This window comes from Saccostrea echinata, unplaced genomic scaffold (assembly GCF_033153115.1).
Source record: "Saccostrea echinata isolate AGI-Se365-2 ecotype Australia unplaced genomic scaffold, CSIRO_AGI_Sech_v1 ptg000032l, whole genome shotgun sequence".
Taxonomy (NCBI): Eukaryota; Metazoa; Mollusca; class Bivalvia; order Ostreida; family Ostreidae; genus Saccostrea; species Saccostrea echinata.
The window spans coordinates 7,625,001-7,644,056 of NW_026889781.1; the positions used below are offsets into that span (position 1 = coordinate 7,625,001).

At 32.5% G+C, this 19,056-nt stretch overlaps 1 long non-coding RNA gene across 1 annotated transcript in view; it reads right to left on the reverse strand.

Annotated features, from left to right (window-relative positions):
• LOC133198010 (uncharacterized) overlaps positions 1 to 7,846 on the reverse strand; it is an 8,830-nt gene extending 984 nt beyond the window's left edge. Inside the window, exon 1 of the long non-coding RNA XR_009722483.1 lies at positions 7,753 to 7,846. This is a non-coding gene — a long non-coding RNA (uncharacterized LOC133198010). The remainder of the gene's footprint in view (positions 1 to 7,752) is intronic.
• Positions 7,847 to 19,056: the final 11,210 nt, after the last annotated feature.

Here is a 19,056-nt window from a genome sequence, read left to right on the forward strand (position 1 = left end):
TACACCTGATTGGCTAAGATATCTACCTGGTATCACTGTCCCTTATTTGAAAAATTCTGGTTTCCAAGTAATTCATTTTCTATAATCATAAAACAGTATATTCATACACCAGTCATGAGTGTCATTTGCTTCATGCTTGAGTCAGATAAAGGTCCATGAAAGGAACCCAAACATCCCAATAGAATTTTTTTATGTAACTAAAGAAGGATCTAAGAAAATTCTCAAGTGTAGAGTATGGTATAAATATCAAAGCTAAGAAGAAGCCTTTCAGTTCCTCTCAAGGTAATTGTATCTCAAAACAGGAGCACAAAACTGTCCCGAGCAATTTGATAAAACAACATGATTGATTGTAATAACTATGGTGTTAATAGAAGGATTAAAACAAGTCTGTTTTGTTCTTGGATTTATAATTGATAAGCTTAATAATTTTACAAAACTGAAAAGAAACTTGAATTGGAAAACTTCAGTTTTATACAGCCAGGGAGATGTTTCTGAATGCTTATGGGTATGGAAACTGGAGTAGTGATACACTTTGAATATGTTAAATTGCAGTTTGAGACATATTCAATATTGTTCATTTTCTATTTTTGTGTTTATTTTATTTTTAAATTTTGTATAAGATTGAATGAATTAAAGCAATAAAAAACTTAAACTTTGTATTTTCCTGGACGGGAAATACCGGTATTTACCACTGGTAATTCCCACCACTGGTATTTCCCGACCAACCCTGGTAAATAGAAGGGGTTACCGTACCTGGTGCCGCCCGAAATCATATAATGAAATATGTAACACCTATGTTCAAACTCCCAGTGGACCCATAGCAAGAGCGAAAATTATTCAAATTATATATATCAGTATGTATTTTTTCAATTTTATTTAAATTCATTTTGTGCAAGCTTCTTAGAATTTCAATCAGAAATACGGAGATCATAAAAAAATTTAAGCTTGGTATAGATACCTGATTACAGCAATAAAATGGATTTTGATGTCAATGCGACACAGCAAGCATACCTAGAATTTTATGTAGCTCTGTGGAGAACTCTTTTCCAGACTAAAAGATCTGCTAAAACAATAACAACTAGTGCTAACTGTAATGGGAACTGTTTCATTTGTTCCCCAAACACTTCCCCATTCTCTTATGGGCCCCATTCATTACAAGCTTCATTTAATTATGCAAATCTTTTGTTTAATAAATCTATACTTTATTTTCAGTAATATTTCATCGAAAAACAACACTGGTATTGTTCTTCGAGTATTAGCCAATCAGATTTCAGCGCATGCTAGGCCTGAGTATCGCAAGCTACCTAATGATACAATCATGCGATATACAACATGTATCATGTTACAGCTGTCAACAATTGAATTAAGCTATATCTTAACATATAATTCTTTGCTAACTCCACAGTTATAGAAAATATATACAAAGAATATCTTGATAACCCTTACAAAAGTTAATAAAAGGTGGATTTATAGTCTTGATATTGTATTTTTTCTTTGCTACCCTTTTTCAGCCACTTCAAAGCATTAAAATTTGTTAGGTTGTATGTAGAAGTTACAAACAAAACAATGAAAATTATCTTCTACTGTATCACAATACATACATGGCAATACAATATGCGTATCGTCAGCCCTTGTGATCAATACGATCGATGTATTGCTGTATCGTTACACCTCTAGTGCATGTGCATGCCCATATTTTCTAAATATTTCATATTCCTTCCTCGTAAAAGACTCACAATAAATAGCTATGTACGAAATCTAAAGATTTTCATTGAAAACTATGAGAGATACAGCCATATAAATATTAGCAAATCAGAATCCAGGTTCTTGCATTCAATTTTTATAGTTACTGTAGCACAATGTAGGAACCCATTACACCTATCTTTATTCTAATTTCAATCTTGTTTTGTTAAAAACTAAGAAAGTTAGTAGTGTAACAGCTATTTAAAGTTTAAGCCAATCAAATTGCAGCACACTTGCATGAGTGTGTTTTCACAATAACTCATATATATCTCAAAATGTAGAGCCTTGTTGTGTATGACTATGTTTTAAATTTCAAAGCATTTCATCAAAAAACACAAAGGTTATTAAGATTTAAAGAGTCAAACAGAAATTCATGCACATGCTCTCTTGCTAATTCAACCACTCTTCTTGTCTACACCACTAATATAAGTTTATACAATGAGGTTCAAAGCATATCATAAAAAAACAGGAAGGTTAATGGTGTTTTAATTACTTCAGTCATTTCACTCCTTGCACGCGCATGCATGCAAGTGTGGGTAAAATGACCTTCGTTCTCCACATCTACACAACACGCCTGTTAACCCTAAAAAAGGTTTCATCTCAATCAGTTGAGTAGTTTCTGTGATGACAGAGAAAGAAGCATTAAAGCATTAAAGCCAAACTGTCTCAAAATGAGTAAAGATCTATGGCTGGCATGAGGTAAAAATGAAGAAGCAATGCTGCTTTAGGTCAATAGACATATGCAAGTTTATAATTCCAATGGGACATGTCTAATTATCCTATCAATTAGAAATTTTGCATAGCTGTTTTATTTGTTCTTGATAAAATGCTGACAAATTTTCATGAATTTATCTCTTTTTTTATGGAGTAAAAGTAAATGTCTCATTAATTTCAAAATAGCCCTTACATAGCAAAGAAAAAAATCCACAAATAGTAAGACCCATATAGAATAACATTATCCTATAAAATCTGACAATAGATATATTATTCCCCACCCTTCAAAGCTAAAGTGAATTATAAAATTGAAATTAATTAAAATAATTATTTTTAAGGTCAAGATCTAGTAAATGACTTTAGACCGTCTTTTCGGTGCTAGATCCATTATGACGTCATAATCAATTCAAACTTTCCTTTTCGCGTACTTTACAGCTCCAATAGAATTATGTAGAAAATAAAGTATTTTCATGGCATTCAATTTGAAATCATATGAAAAGTAATCCCGATACCTATATTCAATTTTACATTATTTTAAAGAAGAGGCTAAGAACATACAAATTACCGTTTTCTGAGAGACTGTAGGCAATCTGAATACATTTCCTTCGTCTGATATGGAAAAAACTCCCATATTCGTGACTGGCTTTCTTAATTTTTCATTGAAAATGACAGTTTACAAGATGGTTTTTCGTCTTGTTTTCTTGCAAATTATGCCCCGATACACCTTATTTGACCGAGCTATAGTTATAAAGCATCATAAAAGGAATTTATTTCTCAAGTTTGAGAAATCTGTAAGCTCTTTTCGTTTACTAGATCTTGACATTAATAGATATATCTTTATCCCAGCTATCTTCCAAGAGATTTCAGTCTCTGTTCAGTCTATAATGATACTTTTGGTATACCCATCCTGATATATTTTCATTGTATTTAAATTGTTTGTGTGGTAATATTGCATACAGTTTCAAAGTACAGTGTCATGAGCTCATATACAGTAACATGTGATACAAATAATTATCAAAATCCTGCCTCTCAAAATCAAAAAAAAAGTAAATTAATAAATAAAGAAGAAGGTACGGTTTTGGCCTTATTGTGCCTTGAAAATTTAATGTTTTCAAAATGTGTTGAAATCGGCATAAATATGAGTTGAGTATATGAGTTTGATAATTCATGAAAGAATATGGCATGAAGGTGTACCATTCTGGAAATATGACATCATTAATTTCATATTTTTCTAAGTTTTAAGCAAAAAAGCCTCAAAATGACTCATTCCAGGGGGTATTTTCCTTGAGAAAATAGTGTTTACAGATGTCGCCACTTCAATATTTGGATATGTGGTGTAAAAGTCTGTGAAAAATCACACTTCTAAAAATCTTTGTGGGTGATGCATGTGGTCTATATTATATGAAAGAAAATTTCACTGAAAATTTATGTCTTCTGCAACTTTTTAAGAAAATACGGGAAAATGCACAAGTTTATGACGTCACAGTTAGCATTTAGGAAGTCAAATGAGAAAAACAATTTGTTTGATTTTAGTGCATGGAGTTTCAACAATTCAGAAAGCACAAATTTTAATTTCTTTCATTGCTTTCATATTTTAGAAAAATACAGGGCTGAATTTGTACTGAAACTGTACCTTGTTCTTAAATCAACTATCCAGAGTATTTTCATAAAGTAGGTCAAAGGTCAAGGTCAACTGATTAGTAATGTAATGAACTCACTTACATTGAACTCTCTTTATTTGAAAAATCGGTTTGTTTGAAATGAATTTGGTTTCCCCTAAAATACTGGTACAGTTTCTTTGAATAAATAATCGTTTAGAATGAAATCGGTTAAATTTAAAAACTCTGTTAATTTAAAGTGATTTTGGGGTCCGCTGAACACAAAGCTTATAGTTTTGATGACAGTTACATTGAAGTCGCCAATTGCGACACATGGACTCAGGTAACTGACTATGTACAAAGTCTAGCACGTGTTAATTTTTCACACGTGATTTGATGTTGTCGGACCTGTGCAAATTTAATTATGTCTTGTATAAAGAAAACAATTGAGCATTTATCACCGGAACATATTAGTAGCCATTTTTATTTTCTAACTACGGCATTAAGACCGACATGGGTGTCATGTGTAAATTGGTGTGTGGAGAAAGTGCCAGAGTAAATAAATCCACTGTAACTAAGTAAATGGAAAATAAACTTGAATCGAAGTATATGAAGCATATGTTTTCAATGCTGATGAGACAGGGCTGTTCTATAGATGTGAACCTGACAAATCATTGCATCTATGAGGCAATGTTCAGGATGAACTTTTTTGTGTGTAAATAGTCTTGATAGTTTTCTAACACACACACACACACACACACAAAAATTAAAAAAAAAAAAAAATTAGGACTTCTTTGAAAAGTAGAGATACATATATTTCTGAAACACTGCATGTAATGTTGCGTAAAAAAAAATATGAAAGTCAAACCTCGTTAACTCGAACTCGAAGGGACCAAAAAAACTTTGAGATATCTGAGGATTCGAGATATTGAGGGTAAAATACTTAAAGAATAAGTGGTTGGGACAGGCAAATCACTTCCGAAGTCGACATATCTATGGTGTTCGAGATATCAGTGTTCGAGATAACCAAGTTCAACTGTATCCACATTTTTTATGTAATTCATAGCACACAGATATAATGAAATTCGGTTAATTTGAAATAAATCTCAAGGTCCCTTAAATTTCAATGTAAACAAGTTTGACTGTATATATGGTTTTACAAAAGCCAAAGTGCCAGGCAATGCAACCCGTACGAAATTTTAGTCACGTATTTTCAAAAAATATCCAGGCGTATTATATTCTTAAAATCCTGGTGGATTCTCCATTAAAATGAATACATAAAAGCAGGCGTATAAAGTGAAATACAGGCGTACAAGAGGCGTAATCCTACCGTATTTTTAGCCGAAATATGTAAATGAGTACGCCTGGAAATTCAAAATACGCCTGGAAATTTTAAAAATAGAATTACACCTAGATATCAAGCATACCCGTAAAAAAAAAATACGCCCGTAAAATAAATACACCCGTAAAATGAATACGCCCGTATAGAAAATACGCCTGCCTTAAATATTCATTTCAAATTAAATATTATCACAGCTATGGGGACTACAACCAACATAAATATAAAAGTACAAAGTACTTTAGTACATAGATTACTAGGAGTCTAAGTGCATATAAATACATACAAAAAAGATCAGACAAATTAAGCTTACAATCATACACAATTTTTATTTTATTAATACTTTTCAGTATGCTTAAATGTGAATGAGAAATGATTAAAAATCAGAATCAAACATTTACTGTTTCAAATCACAGTCACATCACATGTTAGATTTACATTAACTTTTCCTGTTTCACAGTATTTTAACCTACAAGATTGACATATTAGTTTAGTCAGCAGTTGCAACATTTCAATAATCACAGTGAAATCACTTTATTGAGAATCATGCCGATTAATCCTGCCATTCTCTGTACTCCTTATTTGGCACAAAAGATGCAATTCACAAGCAGTTTTGTCATTCACATTTCTTATTATATTCTCCAATCACATTTTCATAGAAATATTCACAAAAAGATGTTTTTCATGTTTTATAACTCCTGGCATTGAAAATACACTTCATTCCTGATGCTACACTCAACAGCTGCAGTTCATTGGCATGCATCTATGGAAAATGCTGCAATTCTGGTCATTTGACTCTCGCAAGATCTTTTCTTCACTTAAATTCAAGAATTTATGGACTATTTCATCATTCAATTGATCGCCCAACTGATTTATCCTATGGATTATGATCTGGAAAAAGAAAAACATAAGAACATACTCAATGTCATACTGACCGATTTCAATCATGAACATCTGGCTCTGCAAATCAAGCAAATGCATCTGTCTTATTTTTTTAGGTAAAAAAATCTAATGTTATGCAATGTATTTCAAAATAATCACCTCTTCACCATCTGTGCTTCGTTGCCACTTTCTCCAATCTCTTTGTTCCTGGCATGACCTTCCTGGTGGTTTAAAATTGGCGCAAATACTTGGATGTAAATAATGCTGTTGTTTATAACCCCCTTGTTACCTAAACGGTTTTATCATTTCTGAGAGATCTAATCAGTACATTATGTGAATTTGATGAAAAAAGAATTCTGTATTGTTAAAGAATACAATAACAAAAATTCATTTATGTTTACACAAGATGTTTTTTCTATATGAATTATACTTTTATTTTAAAGATTAGGGTGGATAATAGAACTGCTCTAGAGAAACCGGATGTTCTTAGAAAGGTTTACAACATTACAGATAAGTCGTTCCTAAACATGCTCAACACATCTGTAAGTAATTAGCCTAATCCCAACTGGTTAGACTAGGGAAGAGAAAGTAGATGGTAATGTAATATTATCTGAATATACCATCTATATTTTGTTTTATTATAGAGACATTGATCATGCAATTACTGATTGAAAAATTATTTTTAGCATCAGCTATAGTGCTTTGTTAAAACTAAGGACTTAAATATTCATTTAATTAAATGCTATTTTATATTAAGCCACTAAACCATTAATGAAAGAATATACTAAGTTTGTTAGAAATAAAATCATCTTAGTTAAGAGAAATAATATTAAACATTTTTTTTTATTTGGGAATCAATGGCACAGTAATCTAAGATTGAATAGTATAATTTACTAAAATTAATTGCTTTAATAAATACAATGAATACAACAAAGGCAATATTGTAATGTAATCAATGTTTACATGTGGAGTAAATACTTTTTGGGGGGTTAATTTTAATACATGTATCACAAAAGCAACTCAATAGTTACATAAAGGAGATTGAAGTTGTCTAAGTAAAATTTTTATCTAGCTCTCTTAATAATAAGGACTAAGTCAGAAAATCCACCAGGATTTCCAAAAATACGCCTTTTGAAATTTTCTAAGTTTTTATTTCCCTATGCGAAAGAGACTAAGAAAAAAATACGCCTGGATTAAGAATTTACGCCAGGAGAAAAGGAGACGTATTTCTGGCAAAAATACGTGTACGCCTGAAAATGAACCGTATTTTTAAGAATACGTCTCTTGTACGCCAGGATTTGCAAAAAGTCCAGGCGTAATACGCCTCTAAATTTCATACGGGAAGTGCAAAGTATCAAATTTATTTCTCTTACAGTTCTCAGGATATAGGGTATGACAGACAGACAGACACCAGGCAAAGTGATCTCTAAATGTTGCTTTTACCAAATTTTTTTTTTCATAATTTTGTTTTCTTACCTCTCTGAAGAGCATGACAAAGGTTACATAGGTGATAGGTAGAAATACATGTATGGGATGTATTGGTGTAATCTTTTTAGTGAGCAGATTGCATCATAACTTCTCCTGAAATAAGAAAAATTATTTTCAAAAGTAAAGTTACCCTGTTACTCTTAGAGGGATATAGACATAGATTTGAAGCTAATATTTTCTCAAATTTTCTGTATTATATCATGACATATATCATTTCACACTGAAATATAATAAAAAACTTATTTTATCTTGAAATTATTGAAACTACAAATTTCGGGATGCGTTTGATTGACACATCCTTGCACTATCTGTATCTATGCCCCTTTAAAGGCCATACACAAGGAAATAATTTCACTATAATTTATCGGTACTATAAAGCCTTGATTACATACAACAATTAATATGACCCTCACTAGATAAAAGATGAAGAAAAAATGAATAATGCTTGAACAAAAATTTGAGACCAGAAATAAGATATATTCCTTATGCAGCTTTTAATAGAGAAAATTGATATTATTGATAGGTAAGATACCTTCAATCATGCGGATTTCACATGCTGATAAACAGTTTACACACCATCCAGGAAGTTGCATCATGAGCACCTAAAAAAAGAGTATTCCTTAAATTCATTGATTGCCCACAGGTATAATATTCCTAATATTTGAGTCAAAAAATAAATACTGTAGGCCTAAAATGAGAAACCGAAAAAGAAAACCTGAAAAGAAATTGTCTCTTTCTACAAAGAACAACAACTGACCAAGTTCATTTTGATTTGCTATTTCCTGGCTCTATATAATAAGCTTAGCACAGCATAACAAGGGTCTACTGGAAAGAAAGGGTAAATTATTCATATGGTAAAAAAATGAACAAATCAAACTTTGTAAATAAATACCCAAGCATTTGGTTTTGTCTTTGATTTCCACAAAAAGGATGTTTGATTAACAATGTTGTTGTTAATAAAAAAATTATTATCCAATTTAAGCTTTCAAAATTATTTAAGTGCAATTTGTCAAAGTAAAAAATGCCTGTAAAAAGAACAAGTGGCCATGAGCAACAATGCTCACCCGAGTCACTATGGCCTTGCTGTTCTACATTTTTTTTTTTTACTACACATGATGAGTATATTTATCCATTTGTAAAAATTTGATTATCCATTGTGGCCCCATCCTACCCCGGGGGTTCATGATTTAAACAAACCTGAATGTCCACTAAGTAATGAAGCTTTCAGAGAAATTTCATTTTCTGGTCCACTGATTCTTGAGAAGAAAATTTTTAAAAGATGCCATTAAATTTACCCCAATTCTTAATTATTTCCCCTTGAAAAAGGATGTAGCCCTTCATATGAACAAACCTGAATTTCCTTTACCCAAGGATGCTCTGTGGCAAGTTTGGTTTAAATAGGCCAAGTGGTTCTGGAGAAAAGATGAAAATGTGAAAAGTTTTTATGTCACCGCCGCCAACAACAGTGACAGACAACAGACAAATTTTGATCAGAAAAGCTCTCTTAGGTGAGCAAAAATAAAAGATGGAGAAATAAAATTAATTGTTAATGACAGTTTAACTTCAGTATGTTAAAACTCTTTCTCAAATACCATGGATATGTCTAAGTGCTCAAGTTCAGTTAGTTTATGAACTTTACCCTCTATTCTTGAAACCTCAATTATCTGTTTCTCAAAGGGTTTTTTTTTCAGTCCCATCTATTGCCATAATAGGCTTACCTCCAGGGGGTCCTCATAACTAGCAATTACATAAGCAATAATGTTTTTGGATATATTAAAATAAATAAAACTGAATAATTAAATGACAAGATATGCATTCGACATTGGGTGACACAATTGGGGAAAATATTCTGGCATGTTACCCTTGAAGCCATGTGGTATATGTTATAAATAATTTAGTTTAGACAAAAAATCCAAGGATGATTTCATGACGTTTAGAACTCAGGGCTCTACATTAATGTTTTTTCTTACTTGCATGTCCACTTGGACAAGTGATTGTGAAATTTACTTGTCTGAACATAACTTTTACTTGTATGAAAATATTTTATAAAAGACCTATTTAACAATTCGAAAAAATATTGTACATTACAATAATCTATAATACATGCACTGAGTCTGTTTTTGAGATTCTGAGTGGTAACTGTATTATCCTATCCTCATGTTATATAATTACATGTATGAAAGAAAAATAGTAACAACAAGAAATAGCTGGCTATATGACTTCAAATTTTTCTTTGCCTTCTTTTGCTTATCCTTTGTCTTTTGCTAAAGCTCTCCTACCAGGTAATAAAAACCCAAATTTCCTTCAGTAAAAGTACAGGTTTCAAAGTAGTTCTTAGTCAACTTCCTGGTACATCAAATACATGTATAAAAATTGTGACAAACGCCTGAAAAACATCAGATATTTCAGACTAGTTTCATAGTAACATTGATCCTGATCAAGTTTGACAACAAGGGCCGTCATTATTAAGAGCAGGATCAACATTTAACTATTTACAAACTGCATGCATGGCATGTTTTCATTTTGAATTTCGGATAAAAAGTTGACAACAGATTTTAATTCTTTAAGTTTTCATGCTCAGCTAATTAAAGATAAAAATTCTTCCTAGACAAATATACCTTGTCAAATCGGACAAGTGGTCAGCAATTATCACTTGTTCATGAAAAATTTTCACTGGTACTGGACGAGTGGACGAGCGTACAATGTCGAGCCTTGGAACTTTGCCCCATTTTTTGTTTACATTTGCTTAGCAACCAACAGCACTAAATCTCGAACCCGATCTATTATAATATGTAGCATAAAAGCACACGAGGATGATCAAGAGGGTGTTACAACTGTTTCTGTTTTGTTGTATTTGTTTCTGGCGTTTGTTATTAAAGGTTTCTGGTATGATTCAGAATTCTTCATGGTATATATAGTGAAACTTTACATTTGTGATACAAACATGATAAAAAAAAAATTATTAAAAAATGTTTTTAAAAAATGTAAACGAGTAGAGTGGAATATAAACATCAAACCTAATGGGTCTTAGAAAAAAAAATTTGTGATATCCTACGATTTAAGATACTGAAGTTAAAATATGTACATGTAGCATAGCATAAATTTTCCATCTTAAACGCTTAGTTATACCTTGATAAATATTGCTAATGAGAGGAGGAGCACAATTAATATTTTTTTCTTCATGATAACACAAATCTAAAGTCAGTTATTTTTATAGCTAATTTAGCCTTCATTAAGTTCAACAATATACAATTAATTACCCCTTATGAGGTCAACATGGTGAAATAAGGACCCTCGACCTGGCCCACTCGCTGACCTGTAGCGGCCCAGGTCAGGTCAGGTCAGCGAGTGGGCCAGGTCGAGGGTCCTTATTTCACCATGTTGACCTCATAAGGGGTAATCAATTGTTTTATTATACCGATATAAGTTAAGACAATTTTTGTAAGCTTAATTACTAAAATAATCAATTGTGTATTAGACCTACGAACTGTTACTATCAGTGTTTCATCGGGATCGGGATTCGCTGGTGAAGTTGTTTACTTTTCGCCTGCAAGTCTTGTAAGTTTTGGCACCGCCGATTTATCAAAATACTCTGTGATTGTCAAAAATATGCATTTTTATAAATTCACAAATACCATTTCCGAGTACAATGACAATCTGGTGTAGACTTTTACTGTACAAAAGAGCCAACTCTGCATTCGTTGAATTTGACATTGTAACGAAAGTTTCAACGAAAATAATAAATTTTATGACGCATCTAAAGGACAATCGTATTCTGTATCATAAAAAGACTATACATATTTCTATAATGGCATTTTTTGTAATGAACAGTCATTACTGTATGCATTAATTTTTAAATTTGAATGGAATTTAGATTAACAGGTCATTTTAAGCAGTCATTATTTATAATGACAGGGTCATTATACCCCACGTGCAATAATTCCTAGGTCATTATTGCTGTAAATGGTACTTTTTGGAGTCATTACTGAGTTTAAAAGCCTTCTAACAAGCCAATCAAATTTGAGTATTCTTAATAGAAGTTTAATAATTTTCTTTAAAATCTGTTCAGAATCGAACAAGCAAATAATCTTTATGCATTCAGACACAGGGTTTAACATTAAGGCATGTCTGATCGACACTGACTAGTAAAAGTTTGGTCCTGTCTAAAAATTGAGTGTATATCTGACCTGTAAATATAACAAGTGTGCAGCATGTGTATTTTATTCATCTGCGGTCATGTACGCACAGGATTCGAAATACCCCAAACTGTAGGGGTCTACAAATACAGTCATGACTTAAATGATTTTGAGTTAAAATCAAAAATAAGTAATTGTAATTGGAAGCATTCTATTAATACTAAAATGTCAAGTTTCATCCATCAATATAATGCTACAAAACTGATGAGAAAAACCATGCGTTTTCTACATGGGCATTTCTTCAATCTATTTGTTTATGTACCAGTACAAATTTATAAGAATCCTCTTGGGTTTTAATGTGATGGAGGAGTGTGCATTTAGTCGCCAGGATGCTATAACGCGGTCTTAAAACTCTTTAATAGCTTTGGGGCACAAACTACTCCTACAAGTAAGAGCCCCGGTTAACGTCCCTATGCTCCTTATATACCTCGGACTCCTAATCTGAAGCCATTTTCTAAGGAGCTTGTTCCACCTGAGATTTTGGGCAGAACATATTATGCGTGAAATAAACTGTAAACAAGTAATTCTCAGGTACCTACATGTTGCATGGGGTATGAAAGTCACAAGAAATCCTAAAATCCACTTTATTCAGTATGCACTATTGTTCATTAATCAAAATCATCATTATTTCAATTTGTCACCAGAATTACTTTCCATTTGACTTCATGCTAATTTTGCAGATTGCTAGTCAGAAAACGAAAATTTCAATGATTTCATAGCGGAAAACTAGTTTTGTTTCTTCAGATATTCTGCATTCCATTCCCAAATTTCAAACAGACGACTTGTTTTCATTTCTGCTTCGATTTTAAAAATAATGGATTTATCGCTAAAAAGAGAGATTAACATTGTTTAAAGTGCAAGTTTTATCGCAAATAGTGAATATCTTATTGTTTCGTGTCATTCGTTAATGTTTAAAGCCTGACTTTTTAATTAAACAATTTATTTCCACTTGGGATTTCAGCAGCGAGAATTTTTACAATGGATGCTAGAGGATGCGCAGCACCAAGTCAAAAGTACCTCGCCGTGAACCTCTAGCATGCTGGAGTAGGCACAAACTACTTTTAAATTAGTTAAAATAATCTAAGCGCATGCGTCTCCAGACGGGCCCTCACCACACTTCACTTAAACCAGGTCTGAAGCACATTATTATTTTAATGATTAGAAAATTCTATCTACAACTACTTCCTCTTCCAGATGATTGCAGTCTAAGGCAGTGCAAACAAAAAATGAGTTTTTATATTGTTGAATGTTCGGTTTTGGTGCTTGGTATCTCCACTGCTGTACTGTTGTTACAAGGATTACAGGAAGTTAAATAATGAATTAAACAGTTAATTTTGAATATACCATGCATGTTCATGACTGGCTGGTTGTCAAACGTGTGGATGTGTCGTGCGAGGTACAGTCATAAGGTAAAATACCATGAGTCGCGAAGCGCGGGTCATTAGGAATATCCTAACCGTGCTAAATGACTGTGCATCGTCCAAGTGTGGAAATTTTTTTTACAACTTTGATAGATTTAAACTTAGGCGACTAACCGTGTGTATCCAAACATTCTTCTAATACTTAAACAACAAAACACTCCCCGCAACCAGTCTTATTAGTCCTCCTAAGTGTCCTCAATCTTCGCCTTCGGTCGGACCTCTACTGCCATGTTGGTTAGCTAAATAACCAGACCCAATCTCGTTTCGTAAATTGCCAACTTTTTTTTTTTTTTTTAATACAGAACCTTTAATTCTAATAAATCAGATCTTATTTCCTCTGGTAGTCCATCACATTTTTTCAGACCAGCTGTACAGCATTTGAAGACAGAATAAATAGATAAATATTTATTTTTAATTGCCATGTCGAACCTCGTATTAGTCGATGCTGAAGAAAGAAGGTGATTAGGGTGGAAATGCACAATTCATTTATTTTATTGATTAATCCTATCGCAAGTAATTTATATAATCGTCAGGATTTTTTTTCATATCAGAATTTAAAAGTTTTGAAATTATTGGTAAATAAACATGATAAATGGCAATATTGATAATGTATTTTTTTTATCACCCTGTACATGCTGAGTGTAGGCTGCACAGTATATCTGGTAGAGTTTGAAATGGCATTTGTTTAATCATAAAATATGCTCTAAAAGTAAAGAAAATGCATATATCTAATTAAATAAACAAGCATGCAGTACCCAGGGACCTATATAGTAATATACTAACTAAATATGACATAATTTATTAGATATATAATGCACCATGTATCTTGTAAAATATTGTATTGGGTCATAGAGGGTGTTCTATTGCACACCTTAAACATACACATAGCCCAACCACCATGTTATATGTGTTAAATATTATATGCATAGTTATGTAATTTGTTGTGTGATTTACATTTGTTGCGCAGTACTTATATTACTTATTTTATGATTAATACATTGTTTAAAAGAATTTATAATTATTTTAAAAATAAAGACTTGGGTCTCTGTATTTATTTTGGAGCAGATAATAGTCACTAATTTAATTTAGGGTACACATCAGAAATTTAATTTGTGTCTATGATATTGTTGGTTTGGCTTTTAGATCAGTCTCTGCGCAGTGTCTAAAACTTGCACTATCCCAGTGGAGAGGATGATTCCTCTTGATTCTTACATGGAGTCAAAAGATCAAGGTTGTGATTGCACCATAGTGATATAGAATGAAAAGGAAAAGATAATGAACAGTTATCAATTTCATAAAAACTACAAACAATACAAATCTGAGAACAGGGCATAAACACAGACCTCCGGAAATTCCAGAGGTGGGATCAGGTGCCAAGGAGAAGTAAGCATCCCGTTGACCGGCCACACCCGCTGTGAGCTGTATGTATTGATCAAGTAGATGGAACATTCCATAGTCAAATTTAGCATAAAAACAAAGGCCTAACAATTGGTATGAAACAAGTCGACCAAAATATGACCCAGTGATAGGTTATATTTGCTAACAGATAAATCACTGTACACCTTTATTAAACCTGTATAACAAATTTATTTCCTATATATAGAGAATAATACATGGCAAAATCTGTATCACACCCCATATCAACCCGAGACTCCAATATCAGCCCGAGGGCCGAAGGCCAGAGGGCTGATATTGGTCGAGGGTTGATATGGGGTGTGATACAGATTTTGCCATGTATTGTTGTTTTTATTATATATTTGAAAATAGTGTCAAAAAATCATATATAAACTTGTAAATTAATTAATTCTTAATAATTGAATATGTTCTTTTTTCGTTAAATTTCCTTTCTCATTATTTTTTTCCAAAGGCAATGCATACAGCGATAAGAAATGAAATAATTATAAATTAAACAAATAATTATTTTGAATAGCATAAAATATCTGATGAAAATTTACAGTTTAAATAAACTTCATAAACAATTAATAGAAAAAGATCCGAGATACTCCGAATGAAAAATACAGAGATGTTCCGGAAAGGTGTAATAAAGGGTGTGATAAAGGGTAAAATAAAGGGTGCTGATACAGGGTGTGTAATACAGGGTGCGTGCCTGTGTTCATATCAGGGATGCAAAAATCCTGTATTACTGAACAAATATATAATAAAACCTAATAATTTCTCTGTAAACCTAATTCCACTGATGTTTTAAACTATTGATTGATTTACTACATGCTTCAATATACATCATGACATCATGTTGTATGGAGTTAATATTTGATATAGAAACTATTCATTGTGATGTCACATTATTCATTATGTAACCCCCCTCCCCATACCAGCTATAGCTGTTTATATGGAAATTTACACCCCACTTGCTAACCAATCAGATCTCGTGTTATAAGATACATAGGTAATGATTAAGGACTTTTATTGAAGGTTATATATATAAAGATTTTTCAATCCAAAGAAACACGAATGATATCAACTGAGGAAATGAAATTGATTATTTTGCCAAACTTTTTCATTCAAAAATATCTCTAAAGCTTTTGAATATGGCCCATGTATACTGCTCTACTCATCTGCAAAAATGGGTACAAAACTGGTTGTTACAAAGGAACTTGGAAGTACTTACACATGGACTACTTGGGAGCTACTTTGCATTTCGGATTACTTTTTCTGTTTAACACGACAAATTGCTATAGTGGTTATTACAACCAAAAGATTTACTTGAAATGCTTCAGTTATATAATAGCATTTGGTATCTTGATAGTGATACATCAACTTTGTTTGTTTATTAGTATATGATTGCAAATACATGGAAATGCAGGCACATATGCTAAAGTGTTCCATCACTTTGATTTTATTTTATTATTTTAATAGATACTGTCTATTTTGAATTTCTGATCTGTTCCTAGAATGAATTTCATAAAATTTTTTAATGAATGAACTTCTTTTCTGCAATTTCAGTACCAGTAAATGAAGCCAGGTTTCTCAAACTTTCCATTTTGACATTTCTGAACAATTTAAATTTATTTTAATTATGTATATAATATTTTGTAGTTGAATACCTCAAAAGAATTGGTTAAATGTACTATTAACTAATTTTGAATTTATTTTATTTAAAATATATGTAGTAATTGATTAATGAGTGGTTGGTTGGTTAGAACTATAAAAGTTTGCATCAAAATGTGAAAAATTGTTGGTGATTCATGTGAAATTCATGAAACATGTACAGTCAAACCTCATTATCTCAACATAAATGGGACTGAAAAAATTTTGAGATATCTGAGTATTCAAGATATTGAGGGTTAATTTCTAAAAAGATTAGTGGTTGGGACTTCCAGTTTACTTGCACATATCCATGGTATTCAAGATATCAGTGTTTTAGATACCAAAGTTCAACGGTATATTTATTTTCAGTGACTGAACACTTGGAATGCATCTAATACACCTGCACAAACAAGTTTTTAGAAAATAAACACTTATTCAAAATTACAGTGTTTTCTCCTGACAAATATTAGGATTCAAGGCTCATTTATAACTACCAGTATGAATGACTAGAAAGGGTCAATAGTTCAATGCTGTAATTCCTTATTCTAGCTTGACATTTGAAATTTAGAGTAAAAACATTAATGTTTTATACACAATTTTTATAATACTCTAATACTGCATATATTGGCAAAATGTAACATGAAAAAGTATAATATTTTATCATCTATGGGACTATAGTCATGTTGTTACCAACCATAAAGCCCTTTGGACTCCATGGGATTTGATCACACAACCAACCTGTATCTATAACCCCATGGTAATTTTAAAGGGGATATAATAAATGGGTCAGAAATACTTAAGATTGTCCCTTAATAACCATTCCTTTAGGTCTTATATCTAAGTATTCTTAGCTTTAAATCAAAAGAAATTGAACTTAAAAATCCAGCTGTTTTACAAAAATTATACAGTCCTGTATCTTTATACCCAAGTTGATTTGTTAAGGAAAAAAACAAAAATGTGCAGATAGTGTAAACATTGACAAGGTATGCGATATATGGTAGAGTCAACATATTTAGTGCATGTTTATCAATTTACCAGTTGCCACGTGGCATAGAGGATAGAGCTTTTACTCCAGAGTTGCAAAGTAAGGAGTTGATCCTTACTTCATGGGTTTTAATCCCATTGTGGGACCTGGAAACCAATCCTTTGGATGAAACTGTATAAAGCAGGTTCTTAGTCACAGTGCTGGCACAAAATATCCCTTACTGCTAATGTTAACAGCCATAAGTGCTGAGTACAGGTCTAATTTTGCAGTCCTCTAAAGGCAAGTAGTGGCTTCTTAATATGAGTAAAAAATTTCTTGAAGGGACATTAAATAAACAATAGTTGCCTGTGTGGCACAGTGGTTAGAGCGTACGCTCTAGAGTCGCGGAGTAAAGAGTTGATCCTTACGTAGCGGGTTTGAATCCCACTGTGGGACGTGGAGACTGGTCCTTCGGATGAGACCGTATAAACCGAGATCCCTTGTCGCAGTAGGTGATGGCACGAAAAAGATCCCTCACTGCTCAATGGCCTTAAGTGCCGAGCATAGGTCAAAATTTGCAGCTCTCCACCGGCAAATGGTGGCGTCTCTATATGAGTGAAAAATTCTTGAGAGGGACATTAAACAATAAATAAACAAACAAAATAAACAATAAAAAAAAACATTTTACCAAGGAGAAAAATTAATTGTTAATAAATAAAACATATCATATTTGACATAAAGAGATTAAAATATGAAATATAATTTAATTTGAGCAAATATTTTTCAAATGTAAGAATTATCAAAACTTCCTGAGGTACTGATTATTCTTAACTCTTTGAATTAATGTAATGCTTGAAATTCTTTGGAATCATGACTTATTTTAAGTGCATTTGGATGATCATATAAGACTTATAAACAGTGTCTCAAAGAGCAGCAGTATTTGGTTTATGTGACTACATAGGTAGTGCATATAATCAGTATCAATTAATCTTATAAGAGGCTAACAAGCCATTTCCTCTGATCAAAATCACCGGCATGGTGCAATGGTTAAAGCATTTACTCTAGAGTTGAGGAATAAGGAGATGATCCTTACATTGTGGATTCAAATCCAATTGCGGGACGTGGAGACAGTCTTTGGAGGAGACTGTATGAACTGAGGTCCTGTGTATCAGTAAGTGCTGGCACGCAAAAGATCCCTCACTGTTCAAAAGCCGTAAGTACTGAGTACAGTTCTAAATTTGAAGCCATTGGCTTCTCAATTCTCGAAGGAATGTTGAATAAGGAGTCACTTTTGTGTTTTGAAGATGAATATGATGTAAGGAACATTGAATAAAGTGTGCAAAAGTACTAATACTAACCTCGAGTTTTACAACAACAAATATAAACAATTCCATTATCTTAATATTCCATTTATAAGTTTCTGAAAGTTTGTTAAGTTATAAATACTGAGTATGGTTGGTCTTTTTTTCTTGATCAACACAGCTTTTCAGACCCTAAATCTTGACCATGGTTGCCCGCGTGGCGCAGTGGTTAGAGCGTCTGCTCTAGAGTCGCGGAGTAAGGAGTTGATCTTACGTTGCGGGTTCAAATCCCACTGTGGGACATGGAGACCGGTCCTTTGGATGAGACTGTATAAACCGAGGTCCCGTGTTGCAGTAGGTGC